This window comes from Mus caroli, unplaced genomic scaffold (genome assembly GCF_978045245.1).
Source record: "Mus caroli unplaced genomic scaffold, Mus_caroli_1 scaffold_1, whole genome shotgun sequence".
Taxonomy (NCBI): Eukaryota; Metazoa; Chordata; class Mammalia; order Rodentia; family Muridae; genus Mus; species Mus caroli.
The window spans coordinates 7,215,195-7,229,599 of NW_028227256.1; positions in this window are offsets into that span (position 1 = coordinate 7,215,195).

Consider the following 14,405-nt stretch of genomic DNA (forward strand, 5'->3'; position numbering starts at 1 on the left):
TTCTGCACCTGAGATTCTCTCTTCCATCTCTTGTATTCTGTTGCTGATGCTCGTATCTATGGTTCCAGATTTCTTTCCTAGGGTTTCTATCTCCAGTGTTGCCTCATTTTGGGTTTTCTTTATTGTGTCTACTTCCCTTTTTAGGTCTAGTATGGTTTTGTTCATTTCCATCATCTGTTTGGATGTGTTTTCCTGTTTTTCTGTAAGGACTTCTACCTGTTTGATTATGTTATCATGTTTTTCTTTAAGGATTTGTAACTCTTTAGCAGTGTTCTCCTGCAATTCTTTAAGGGATTTTTGTGCTTCCTCTTTATTGTCTTCTGTCTTTTTATCAGTGTTCTCCTGCATTTCTTTAAGTGTGTTATTAAAGTCCTTCTTGAAGTCCTCTATCATCATCAGGAGATATGCTTTTAAATCCATGTCTAGCTTTTCCGGTGTGTTGGGGTGCCCTGGACTGGGCGAAGTGGGGGTGCTGGGTTCTGATGATGGTGAGTGGTCTTGGTTCCTGTTAGTAAGATTATTACGTTTACCTTTCGCCATCTGGTAATCTCTGGGGTTAGTTGTTATCGTTGTCACTATTTAAAGATTGGAGCAGAAGCTGTGTTCCACTCACCAGCAGTCTCTAAATCCTGCGGCGGGGGTCGTGGGTAGCTGACGGTACCCCGGTGCTGGTCCAGCCGGAAGAGGCCTGTGGTCCTACTCAGGCCGTTTTTCTGCTTCCCTAACTAATGCAGTCTCTGGTCCCGCGTGCAATTGGATTGGAGCAGAAGCTGTGTTCCACTCTCCAGAAGTCTTAAGATCCTGTGGTGGGTGTTGTGGGTAGCTGGTGAGTGTCAGCTGACCCTGCGCCCCAGCTGCCCAGGTGCTTTTCTGACCGGAAGAGGGTTGTGGCCCTATGTAGGCCGGATTTCTCTCTCCCCAACCAGAGCATTCTCAGGTCCCGCGTGATTGGACTGGAGCAGAAGCTGTGTTCCACTCACCAGCAGTCCCAAAATCCTGCGGAGGGGGTCTTGGGTAGCTGGCGGGTGTCAGGCAACCCTGCGCTCCAGCTACCCTGGAAAAAGGCAACTATTATAAGGACAACATTTGTTTGTTTTTCGAGACAACATTTAATTGGAGCTGTCTTACAGGCTCAGAGGTTCAGTCCATCATCATCAGAGCTGGAACATGGCAGCACCCAGGCAGGCATGGATTAGGAGGAGCTGAGAATTCAACATTTTGTTTTGAAGAGAAGACTGGCTGGCTCCCATGTGGGTAAGAGAAGTGTCTCATACCCCACAGTGACACACTTCCCCCAACAAGGCCACACCTCCTAATACTGCCATTCCCTGGGTCAAGCACATTCAAACCACCACAGGGTTCCAGACCTAGGCCCTCACCCTTGCCAAGCAAGTGCTCATATCCACTGAACCACCTTCCTAGACAGCTGTTTGCTTTTTGAAACAGAATCTTAGGTTGCCGAGAATGATCTTGAAATCTTGATCATCCTTTTCCATTTCCCAAGTGCTGGGTATCTGCTACCACATCCAGTCTAAAACTACTTTAAAGTTTAGTTATTAAATTTGCTTCTTAGTATGAATGTGTGTGTGTGTTGTGTGTATGTGTGTATCATCATGTACATGTGAAGGTCATATTTCTCCTTATACTATTGGGACTTAGGGATTGAACTCAGGTTATCTTGAAGGCAAGAACTTTTACCTGCTGAGCCATCTTGTTTACTTTTGAGAGCAGATAATAAACTGTGGTATACCCATCTAATAGAATATTTTAGCTATAATAAAAGATGCTATCACAGAGCTGGAGAGATAGCTTAACCATTAAGATCTTGAAGCTAGAAGATCTGAGTTCAGTTCCCAGCACACCTATCTTGGCAGCTCAAAACTCTCAATAATTGTAGTTCTACAGGATCTGATGTACTCCTCTGGCCTCTGTAGGCAACTGAACTCATGTGCACATACTCCCGCACACCTAAAAGTAAATATGGGGAAATGGCTCAGTGATTAAGAACACTGGCTGCTCTCCCAGAAAACCCATGTTTGATTCCAAGCACCCACATGGTGGCTCCCAACCATCAGTAACTTCAGTTCCAAGGGATCTGATGACCTCTTCTGGCCTCTGAGGCCATGAACATGGTGCATAGACATAAATGCAGGCAGAACATGCATATACATTAAATCAATCTTTTAAAAAAAGAATGAAGTCACTTTTAATGTCCTGATATTGAATGAACACTTTTAGATATGAAAGCTAACTTCAAAAAACCTTCTGAAATATTCTTTTTTGATGTAGAAAGGGGGAAGTTTATACACACTCCTCCATATATAGGTTATATACATGTATTTTATTTCTAAGACTGTCTCTGGAAGAATACAGAAGACCTGAGGGGTCGGCTTATGGAGAGAATTGAGAGGTACCATTGACAATTTATATATTTTACATACTAAAGCTTGTAAATGTTTATTTCAAAATTAAAATTAAAACCTCCCCAGTGCCCAGGAAGCCGAAGGAAGAGGATTGTCATGGATTTGAGACCAGCTTAGGGTACAAAGTGAGACCCTTTCTCACAAACAAGAGTTCCCTTTTTCTTTAAACATTTATTTTACTCTTAGTTATGTGTGTATGGCCTATGTGTGGATATGTGCCTGAGTGCAGGTGCCTGAGGAGGCCAGAGGCAGGCAGTGTGAACAGGTGTTGAAAATTAAACTTGAGTCCTTTGCAAGAGCTGTTTTTGTTTAGTGTCTGAGTTGTCTCGCCAGTCCTTTTCCCTTTCTTTTTTAATAAATAATATTACATTAAAATAGTTAACTGGTCTAAAGGAAATGCAGGGAGAAAAAATGGAGCAGAGGCCATCCAGAGACCACCCCACCTAGGGATTAATCCCACCTGCAGCCACCAAACCCTGACACTATTGCTGATGCCAAGAAGTGCTTGCTGACAGGAGCCTAGTATAGCTGTCCCCTCAGAGGCTCTACTAGTACCTGACCAATACAGATGCAGATACTCACATCCAACCATCGAATTGAGCACAGGGACCCCAAAGAAGGAGTTAGGGGAAGGGCTGAAGGACCTGAAGGGGATTGCAACTCAATAAGAAGAACAACTATATCAGCTAACTGGACCACCAGAGCTCTCAGGGACTAAACCACCAACCAAAGAATGAGGGACCCATGGCTCCAGCTACATATGTAGCAGAAGATTGTCTTATCTGGCATTACTGGGAGGAGAGGCTCTTGGTCCTGTGGAGGCTTGATGCCACAGCATAAGGGGATGCTAGAGTGGTAAGGTGGGAGTGGGTGAGTGGGTAGGGGAGCATCCACATAGAGGCAAAGGGGAAGGGGTGGGATGGGGGTTGTGGAGGGGAAACAGGGAAGGGGGACAACATTGAAATACAAATAAATAAAATAACCAATTTTTAAAAAGAAACAAATTAACTAGAAAAAGAAGAGTCAATAACTCAGTTTTTATTTCCTAGAGCCTCCTCCCCCCACCCCAAAAACAGACAGAAGAATAGATTTCTCATTGTCCACATTTGTCTGACATTTTCTTCACACAAAAAATGGATTAGTGTGTAAGATCCTTCAAATACTTTAACATATTGATACTAAAATGTTGTTTCACTCTCAGCAATATCCAAAGCTGGCTAGAAAGACAAATTACTTGTGTCCTCTCAGATCTGCTAAATCAGAATATTTATTTAAGATATCTCCTAGGAGATTTGTAAGTGCTTAAGTGTCAGAAGTACATCAGACAGGCAGGATGCAGTCAGTTAGATGGAGAGAGTGCCTAGCCAGAGGCTATTAGTGAAGTGCATGGCCTTCGGGATACCAAGTCTGTTGAAGAGCCAGGGCGAATCAAAATACCTGAGAACTCAGTCAAACAGGAACCCCCAGGACTGGTGATGTAGCTCAGTCGGTAGAACGCTTGTCTATCATACATGAAGTCCTGAGTTCCATTCCCCAAAACCACATAAACTGGGCATGACAGTGACACTTTAGACACATCGCTGAAAAGGTAGAGGCAGGAGGCTCAGAAGTTCAAGGTTTCCCTGAGTTTGAGGCCAATTTGGGAGGTTCTCTCTCAAGCAAACAAACAAAAACTAAAAGGGTGTTGTTGGAATAAATCCTAGTTTCTAGGTATAAATACAAATGTAATACATTGTCTATTTAACCTGCAAACAACCCAATAAGAGAATAAACCATAAGAAAATGTACAGTCTGTGTCCTTGACTGACCTTCCCTGATAATATCCCTGGGAAGGGGATTTCTCCAAATGCCATCACATTGAGGGTTAGAGCTCCCACACAGCAATTTGGGCACGAAGAGGACACAATTCACTTCATAGCAGATCCCATAATTAGTTTTTCCATACCATCACCAAAGAAATTCTCCCCCTGGCTGCATTTCCATTCTTGTTTTTAATCTCATTCAAGGATGCATTTGGCATTTAGTTTAATGATTCTCCTTGAACAAAAATGCTATAGCAAGAGATTATATCATATGATATGAATTGCCCCAGGCATGGAAGAGGGGGGTTAAGAAGCAGAGAGAGAGAGAGGCAGGGAGCTTACACTGTGTTTTCCACACACACTAGTCAGATGTTACTGAATATGTGACTTTTTAAAATATTGAGAGAGATAGATAGACAGATAGATAGATCAATAAATTTGAATTCCAGTTGTTTGCTGCAAGAACTGCTCAGTCTTCTGTCCTCCTTATCTTGGAACAGGCATGATATGCTGCTTAATAAAACATTGGGTAATTAGCTTTTCTCTGACGTTCCATGTCCACACAGTAGAGTGCAGAATCCTTCCTGTTTGCTACTTGCTTCTGCCATTGTGTATTTGGAACAGCTTATCTTAAAAATACCTTTAAAAAATGTGTCCTTATTGTTAAATTGTAAATCTCACTGTTGATTGTTTATCAGCCATGGGCACTAGAAACATCCATAGACTTATTTCAACATACAGAACTCTCTAAAAGATAAACCAAACAGCTCTCCTTACTCCATGTCTACGCCTTTAAACTCTCTTCACAAAATAGCTTCACACAATATAAATGGCTTCATCCACCTACAGTTTCCCCTGAACACACACTAGACATTAGCATAGTTAGAACGGCTCAACTGCACATTCCTAAAGTGGCAACTCTGGACTCTATAAGTTCCTATCTGAAAAAGCCCAATGGGACCAGGAAAATCCCCATTACTTTCTGCCAGCTAAAAATTATGGGCAGAAAGACACCTGTTTCTCTTCTTGGCCACTCCCTGAACCTCACATGGTAATGCTGAGCTACTGCACTCAGTTATGATCCACTGCTGAGGGAGTCAACTGCATCTTGTATATGTAATTAGGACTTGGTTAATTGTTAACTGTGACCTGAGCTTTACTATGTCAATAAACATAATCTGGAAGAATGTGTCTGCATTCTTGTTCCTGGTGTTTCTCCTTACTGTATTTTCTCTAGAACAAAAACAGAAGAATTCTTGGTCATGAATAGTTATGGAAATTGTGGTCTATCTTTGAAATATCACATGGATTGCTAAAGTTCAATGATAACCTTCAACCTTGGAAGGGGAAGTAAGCTCTAGAGCCTACAAATTAGATTCTTATCCTCCCTTCCTTAAAAACAAAATCCCAAACATCCTACAATTTGCCTTTTGGCTAGCATTTTTATAATTGGATATATACTCCTGAGACAAAGAATAGAAAGGAAAAAGGATATTTACATGTTTGTCTTTCCCTTCTATGTTTACAGTTGAATATAAAGCATGATTGGTCCCTCAGTAGGTACCCCAGCACACTGCAGGCGTCTTCTACAGTGAAGCAACATTCTGAAAATATCTCTTACATTCTAAGAGGCTGGAACTTTTGCTGGACTCCATAGTAATGACACAAGACAGACAGAAAGACACATAGTCAGAGACACCTAGCATACAACAGACAGACACACGTAGGGTAAAACATAAACAAACACAAATACCACTTACAGATAGAAGACAATTGAACATAGACACACACACATATAATTAGCCAGACAGTACTTATACACACAGACACATGCAGCACACACATACACAATTACACAGACAGATATGACTCAAACAAAACAGCAGACACACAAATGGACAGACACGGGAACAAACAGATTCACAAGGCAGACTTTAGTCAGGTACAGAATAAGACTCATTCAACAGACTGATGGAGGTTGGAAGGCTGGGAGCATGGAAGAAAGAATTCCGATCTAGATCTGCTCTTGGTTAAATATATCCAAGGGGAGGTACTTCTCTTTCTTTCCATAATGTAACATAGATGCATTACTGGTGACTTAGACTTAATCACAAAGGGGTCTAACCTGCACACTCTTCCTACCACCAGAGAGTGGAAGGGATGTTGAGAATGTGGACAATCACAGAGAGAGATGAGAGGAAAGAGGGCTATGATTCTCTACTTTGTACTCTAGCCATCAACAAACTGTTATGTATTCCTGCACCTCATTTGCAAAACACTCATTCTACAGTAAGAAGTCCCTGTTTCTGAAAATACTTGTTTTGGGGGTAGGGGATGTACATGTAAGCTTTATTTGGAGTAAATATATTCTGTTGTTTTTCTGTATTAAATATTTATGTAGCTTTGCAAAATACATGATATGATAAACTAAATGAAAAGAATTATTCACACATAAGTGTACCCACAGTGTTCTTTCAAAACACAGAGGCATACAAAGTAATCTTGAACTTCAGAATCGCATCACAGCACAGAGCTGTCTCTTTGTATTTATGCTGCTTATATTTTATAATTTTCTTTGGATAGGGGCAAACTATCAAAATTTGAGAGATGTGATTCACAGGAGCTATTAAGAATGTATTTTAGGCACCTGGGTGAGCCATCTTGGTTCCCGGATCCCTCCAAGACTAGTCTGTGCACATGACAGTGTGGACTAGAGAAGCTAACAGCTTTTGAAGCAGACCCCGTTTTGGGATCCAGACATCCGGGCACCTTCCCTGCTAGAGGAGAGGTGTCTGCCCCACCCTGGAGGGCTTTGCCAGAGAACCTGGGGGAGCCACCTTGGTTCCCTGATCTGTCCTAGACTAGTCTGTGCAGGTGAGAGTGTGGACTACAGAAGCTAACAGCTTCTGTGACAGGCCCTGTTTCAGGCCTTCATCTTCTGCCAGGAGGGAGGTATGAATGCCAGATATCTGTGCACCTTCATTGCAAGAGGAGAGCTTGCCTGCAGAATGTACTCTAACCACTGAAACTCAGGAGAGAGCTAGTCTCCCAGGTCTGCTGATAGAGGCTAACTGAATCACAAGAAGAACAAGCTCTAACCAGAGACAACTATAATAACTAACTCCAGAGATTACCAGATGGTGAAAGGCAAACGTAAGAATCTTACTAACAGAAACCAAGACCACTCACCATCATCAGAACCCAGAGCTCCCACCTCAGCCAGTTCTGGGCACCCCAACACACCTGAAAAGCTAGACCCAGGTTTAAAGCATATCTCATGATGATGGTAGAGGACATCAAGAAGGACTTTAATAACTCACTTAAAGAAATACAGGAGAACACTGCTAAAGAGATACAAGTTCTTAAATAAAAACAGGAAAACACAATCAAACAGGTAGAAGTCCTTAAAGAAAAACAGGAAAACAGAACCAAACAGGTGATGGAATTAAACAAAACCATACTAGATCTAAAAAGGGAAGTAGACACAATAAAGAAAACCCAAAATGAGGCAACTCTGGAGATAGAAACCCTAGGAAAGAAATCTGGAACCATAGATGTGAGCATCAGCAACAGAATACAAGACATGGAAGAGAGAATCTCAGGTGCAGAAGATTCCATAGAGAACATCAGCACAACAATCAAAGAAAATGCAAAATGCAAAAAGATCCAAACTCAAAACATCAAGGAAATCCAGGACACAATTAGAAGACCAAACCTACGGATAATAGGAGTAGATGAGAATGAAGATTTTCAACTTAAAGGGCCAGAAAATATCTTCAACAAAATTATTGAAGAAAACTTCCCAAACCTAAAGAAAGAGATGCTCATGAACATACAAGAAACCTACAGAGCTCCAAAAAGACTGGACCAGAAAAGAAATTCCTCCTGACACATAAAAATCAGAACAACAAACACACAAAATAAAGATAGAATATTAAAAGCAGTAAGGGAAAAAGGTCAAGTAATATATAAAGGCAGGCCTATCAGAATTACACCAGATTTTTCACCAGAGACTACGAAAGCCAGAAGAGCCTGGACAGATGTTATACAGACACTAAGAGAACACAAATGCCATCCCAGGCTACTATACCCAGCCAAACTTTCAATTAACATAATGGGGAAACTAAGGTATTCCACAACAAAGCCAAATTCATATATTATCTTTCTACGAATCCAGCCCTTCAAAGGATAATAACAGAAAAAAAACCAATACAAGGACGGAAACTATGCCCTAGAAAAAGCAAGAAAGTAATCCTTCAACAAACCTAAAAGACTACAGCCACAAGAACAGAATGCAAACTCTAACAACAAAAATAATACGAAGCAACAATTACTTTTCCTTCATATCTCTTAATAGCAATGGACTCAATTCTCCAATAAAAAGATGTAGACTAACAGACTGGCTACACAAACAGGACCCAACATTCTGCTGCTTACAGGAAACCCATCTCAGGGAAAAAGACAGACACTACCTCAGAGTGAAAGGCCGTAAAACAATTTTCCAAGCAAATGGACTGAAGAAACAAGCTGGAGTAGCCATTCTAATATCTAATAAAATCGACTTCCAACCCAAAGTTATCAAAAAAGACAAGGAGGGGCACTTCATACTCATCAAAGGTAAAATCTTCCAAGATGAACTCTCAATTCTGAATATCTATGCTCCAAATGCAAGGGCAGCCACATTCATTAAAGAAACTTTAGTAGAGCTCAAAGCACACATTGCACCTCATACAATAATAGTGGGAGACTTCAACACACCACTTTCATCAATGGACAGATCGTGGAAACAGAAACTAAACAGGGACACAGTGAAACTAACAGAAGTTATGAAACAAATGGATTTAACAGATATCTACAGAATATTTTATCCTAAAACAAAAGGATATACCTTTTTCTCAGCACCTCATGGTACCTTCTCCAAAACTGACGATATAATTGGTCACAAAACAGGCCTCAACAGATACAAAAATATTGAAATTGTCCCATGCATCCTATCAGATAACCATGGACTAAGGCTGATCTTCAATAACAACATAAATAATAGAAAGCCAACATTCATGTGGAAACTGAACAACACTCTACTCAATGATACGTTGGTCAAAAAGGAATAAAGAACGAAATTAAAGACTTTTTAGAGTTTAATAAAAATGAAGCCACAACATACCCAAACTTATGGGACACAATGAAACTATTTCTAAGAGGAAAACTCATAGCTATGAGTGCCTCCAAAACGAAACTAGAGAGAGCACACACTAGCAGCTTGACAACACACTTAAAAGTGCTAGAACAAAGGAAACAAATTCACCCAAGAGGAGTAGAGGGCAGGAAATAATCAAACTCAGGGGCAAAATCAACCAAGTGGAAACAAGAAGAACTATTCTAAGAATCAACCAAACCAAGGAGCTGGTTCTTTGAGAAAATCAACAAGATAGATAAACCCTTAGCCAGACTCACTGAGGGCACAGGGAAAGTATTCTAATTAACAAAATCAGAAATGAAAAGGGAGACATAACAACAGATCCTGAAGTAATCCAAAACACCATCAGATCCTTCTACAAAAGGCTATACTCAACAAAACTGGAAAGCCTGGATGAAATGGACAAATTTCTAGACAGATACCAGGTACCAGAATCAGATTAATGATCTAAACAGTCCTATATCCCGTAAAGAAATAGAAACAGACATTAATAGTCTCCCAACTAAAAAAAGCCCAGGACAAGATGGGTTTAGTGCAGAGTTCTATTAGACCTTCAAACAGGATCTAATTCCACTTCTTCACAATCTATTCCACAAAATAGAAGCAGAAGGTACTCTACCGAATTCATTCTATGAAGCTGCAATTACTGTGATACCTAAACCACAGAATGACCCAACAAAGATAGAGAACTTTATACCAATTTCCCTTATGAATATCGAGGCAAAAGTACTCAATAAAATTCTCACTAACGGAATCCAAGAACAAATCAAAACAAGCATCCATCCTGACCAAGTAGGTTTCATTCCAGGGATGCAGGGTTGGTTTAATATACAGAAATCCATCAGCATAATCCACTATATTAACAAACTCAAAGACAAAAACCACATGACCATCTCATTAGATGCTGAGAAAGCATTTTACAAAATCCAACACCCATTCATGATAAACGTCTTGGAAAGATCAGGAATTCAAGGCCCATACCTAACCATGATAAAAGCAATCTACAGCAAACCAGTAGCCAACATCAAAGTAAATCGTGGGAACCTGGAAGCAATCCCACTAAAATCAGGGACTAGACAAGGCAGCCCACTTTCTCCCTAACTATTCAACATAGTACTTGAAGTCCTAGCCAGAGCAATTCGACAACAAAAGGAGATCAAGGGGATACAAATTGGAAAGGAAGAAGTCAAAATATCACTTTTTGCAGATGATATGATAGTATAAATAAGTGACCCTAAAATTTCCAGCAGAGAACTCTTAAACCTGATAAACAGCTTCGGTGAAGTAGCTGGATATAAAATTAACTCAAACAAGTCAATGGCCTTTCTCTACACAAAGGACAAAGAGACTGAGAAAGAAATTAGGGAAACAACACCCTTCACAATAGTCACAAATAATAGAAAATACCATGGTGTGACTGTAACTAAGGAATTGAAAGATCTGTATGATAAGAAAGAAATTACAGAAGATCTCAGAAGATGGAAAATTCTCCCATGCTCATGGATTGGCAGTGCCAATATAGTAAAAATGGCTATCTTGCCAAAAGCAATCTACAGATTCAATGCAATCCCCATCAAAATTCCAACTCCATTCTTCAACGAATTAGAAAGGGAAATTTGCAAATTCATCTGGAATAACAAAAAACCTAGGATAGCAAAATCTCTTCTCAAGGATAAAAGAACCTCTGGTGGAATCACCATGCCTGACTTAAAGCTGTACCACAGAGCAATTGTGATAAAAAAAAAAACAAACTGCATGGTACTGGTATAGTGACAGACAAGTAGACCAATGGAATAGAATTGAAGACCCAGAAATGAACCCACACACCTATGGTCACTTGGTCTTTGAAAAGGGAGCTAAAACCATCCAGTGGAAAACCGACAACATTTTCAACAAATGTTTCTGGCACAACTGGTGTTTATCATGTAGAAGAATGGGAATGGATCCATTCCTATTTCCTTGTACTAAGGTCAAATCTAAGTGGATCAAGGAACTCCACATAAAACCAGAGACACTGGAACTTATAGAGGAGAAAGTGGGGGAAAGCCTTGAAGATATGGGCACAGGGAAAAAAATTCCTCAATAGAACAGCAATGGCTTGTGCTGTATGATTGAGAATCTATAAATTGGACCTCATAAAATTGCAAAGCTTCTGTAAGACAAAAGACACTGTCAATAAGAGAAAAAGGCCACCAACAGATTGGGAAAGGATCTTTACCTATCCTAAATCAGATAGGGGTCTAACATCCAATATATATATAAAGAACTCAAGAAGGTGGACTCCAGAAAGTCAAATAACCCCATTAAAAATTAGGGCTCAGAGCTAAACAAAGAATTCTCACCTGAGGAATATGAATGGCTGAGAAGCACCTGAAGAAATGTTCAGCATCCTTAATCATCAGGGAAATGCAAATCAAAACAACCCTGAGATTCTACCTCACACCAATCATAATTGCTAAGATCAAAAATTCAGGTGACAGCAGATGCTGGTGAGGATGTGAAGAAAGAGGAACACTCCTCCATTGTTGGTGGGATTGCAAGCTTATACAACCACACTGGAAATCAGTCTGGGGATTCCTCAGAAAGTTGGACATAGTGCTACTGGAGGATCCTGAAATACCTCTCCTGGGCATATATCCGGAAGATGTTCCAACTGGTTAGAAGGACACATGCTCCACTATGTTCATAGCAGCCTTATTTATAATATCCAGAAGCTGGAAAGAACCCAGATGCCCCTCAACAGAGGAATGGATACAGAAATTGTGGTACATTTACACAATGGACTACTTCTCAGCTATTAAAAAGAATGAATTTATGAAATTCCTAGGGAAATGGATGGACCTGGAGGGCATCATCCTGAGTGAGGTAGCCCAATCACAAAAGAACTCACACAATATTCACTCACTGATAAGTGGATATTAGCTCAGAAACTTAGAATACCCAAGATACAAGATACAATTTGCAATACATGAAACTCAAGAAGAAAGAACACCAAAGTGTGGACACTTTGCCCCTTCTTAGAATTGGGAACAAAACACCCATGGAAGGAGTTACAGAGACAAAGTTTGGAGCTGAGACGAAAGGATGGACCATCTAGAGACTTCGCTATCTTGAGATCCTTCCCATTATCAGCCTCCAAACGCTGACACCATTGCATACACTAGCAAGATTTTGCTGAAAGGATCCTGATATAGCTGTCTCTTGTGAGCCTATGCCAGGGCCTAGCAAACACAGAAGTGGATGCTCACAGACAGCTATTGGATGGATCACAGGGCCCCCAATGGAGGAGGTAGAGAAAGTACCCAAGGAGCTAAAGGGGTCTGCAACCCTACAGGTGGAACAACAATATGAACTAACCAGTACCCCCAGAGCTCATGTCTCTAGCTGCATATGTATCAGAAGATGGCCTAGTCAGCCATCATTTGAAAGAGAGATCCATTGGTCTTGCACACTTATAAGCCTCAGTACAGGGGAATGCTAGGGCCAAGAAGTGGGAGTGTGGGGGGGAGCAGTGGGAGGTGGAGGACTTTTGGGATAGCATTTGAAATGTAAATGAAGAAAATACCTAATAAATAAATAAAGAATGTATTTTGGCCAGATGTGGTAGCATACAATTGCAATTGAAGGACTTCGGAGGATGAAGCAGGAGAGTCTTGAGTTTAAAGCCAGTGGTCAACAATGCATTCAAGGCCAGGGAAGAAAACACAGTGACATCCAACAACAGAACAGCACACACAGCACAAGTCAATAAGACTCTGTGGGGGTTTGAATGAGACTGGCCCTCAAGGCTCATGTGTTTGAATGCTTGGTTCCCAGCTGGGGGGACTCTTTGGTAAGGCTTAGGAAGTGTGATATTGTTGGAAGAGGTGTGCCACTTGGGGTGGAATATCTCTCTCTTTCTTGTGCTTGTAGATAAGAATGTAAGTGTTCCTTTCCTGACATGTCATGACTGTCATGGTCTAACCCTCTATAAGCAAGCCCCCAATTAAATGCTTTATTTTGTAGGTTGTCTTCATCATGGTGTCTCTCCCTGCACAGAAATAGAACAGTGGCAAGACAGACCCACTTGCTCTTCCAATAATCAAAGACCTTCTGTGAAATTTCCTTAACTTTCACATACATTAGTGCCTCTTTGAACTCTCCTGGGAAGTCTTCAGAACTGCCTGTAAAGCTTCAACTATGACATGAATCACCATTGCCTCATCTGACAATGACCAACAGGCCAAACCAGTCTTTCTTCTACCTTTCTCCCCATCCCAAAACATGTTTTATAAGGAAAGAGCAAAGGTGAGTTCTATTGGAAGGGGAAGTGGTGGTCTCTTTTTGCTTGGAAGTTAATTATTTCCTTCTCCTTCCTCTCCAGCCATATTATCAGCCAACCACATCTTGAAATCCTAGAGCCATTTCTTCCAGGTTCATTACTCTTTTCCACTAAGCAACAGGTGCTATTAGTAAAAGCTTAAAAAAAAAAATAGGAGAAGTAAGCAACAGTTTTGATTAACAGCGTTTCCTAGCTCCTGTCAGAGACACACCTATGAACTTTCCACATTTTGTGGCAAGGTGGAAAATTCTAACCTTTTTAAAACCTGTGATAAAAAAACAAGTCATGAGTAGGAGAAAAAAGCTGGAGAAGAACTCACTGCTTAGTCACTTCCTGTGTGTATGTTTCATTTGACAAGCTAGCAGTGATCGCTGTCTTTTATAGAGCACTTGTACTGTATGTTGTGGAGAAGCACTTATATGAGAAGGAGACTGTGAGTCCTTAAAACCTGAAAGAGAAGCCAGAAGAGTCAGACACAGGAAACAATAATGCTGAAGCCGACTGAAGGAAATGATAGGTCAGAGATTTATGACATGGCTAAGGGGACAAGAAAGTAAGGGCGACTCCATATTAAGAGCTTTGCACAGTAACCCCAAGTAGTGGTCACACAGCTTAGATACCCTAGTATACACACATACACACCCCTGTGAGATGAGGAATCA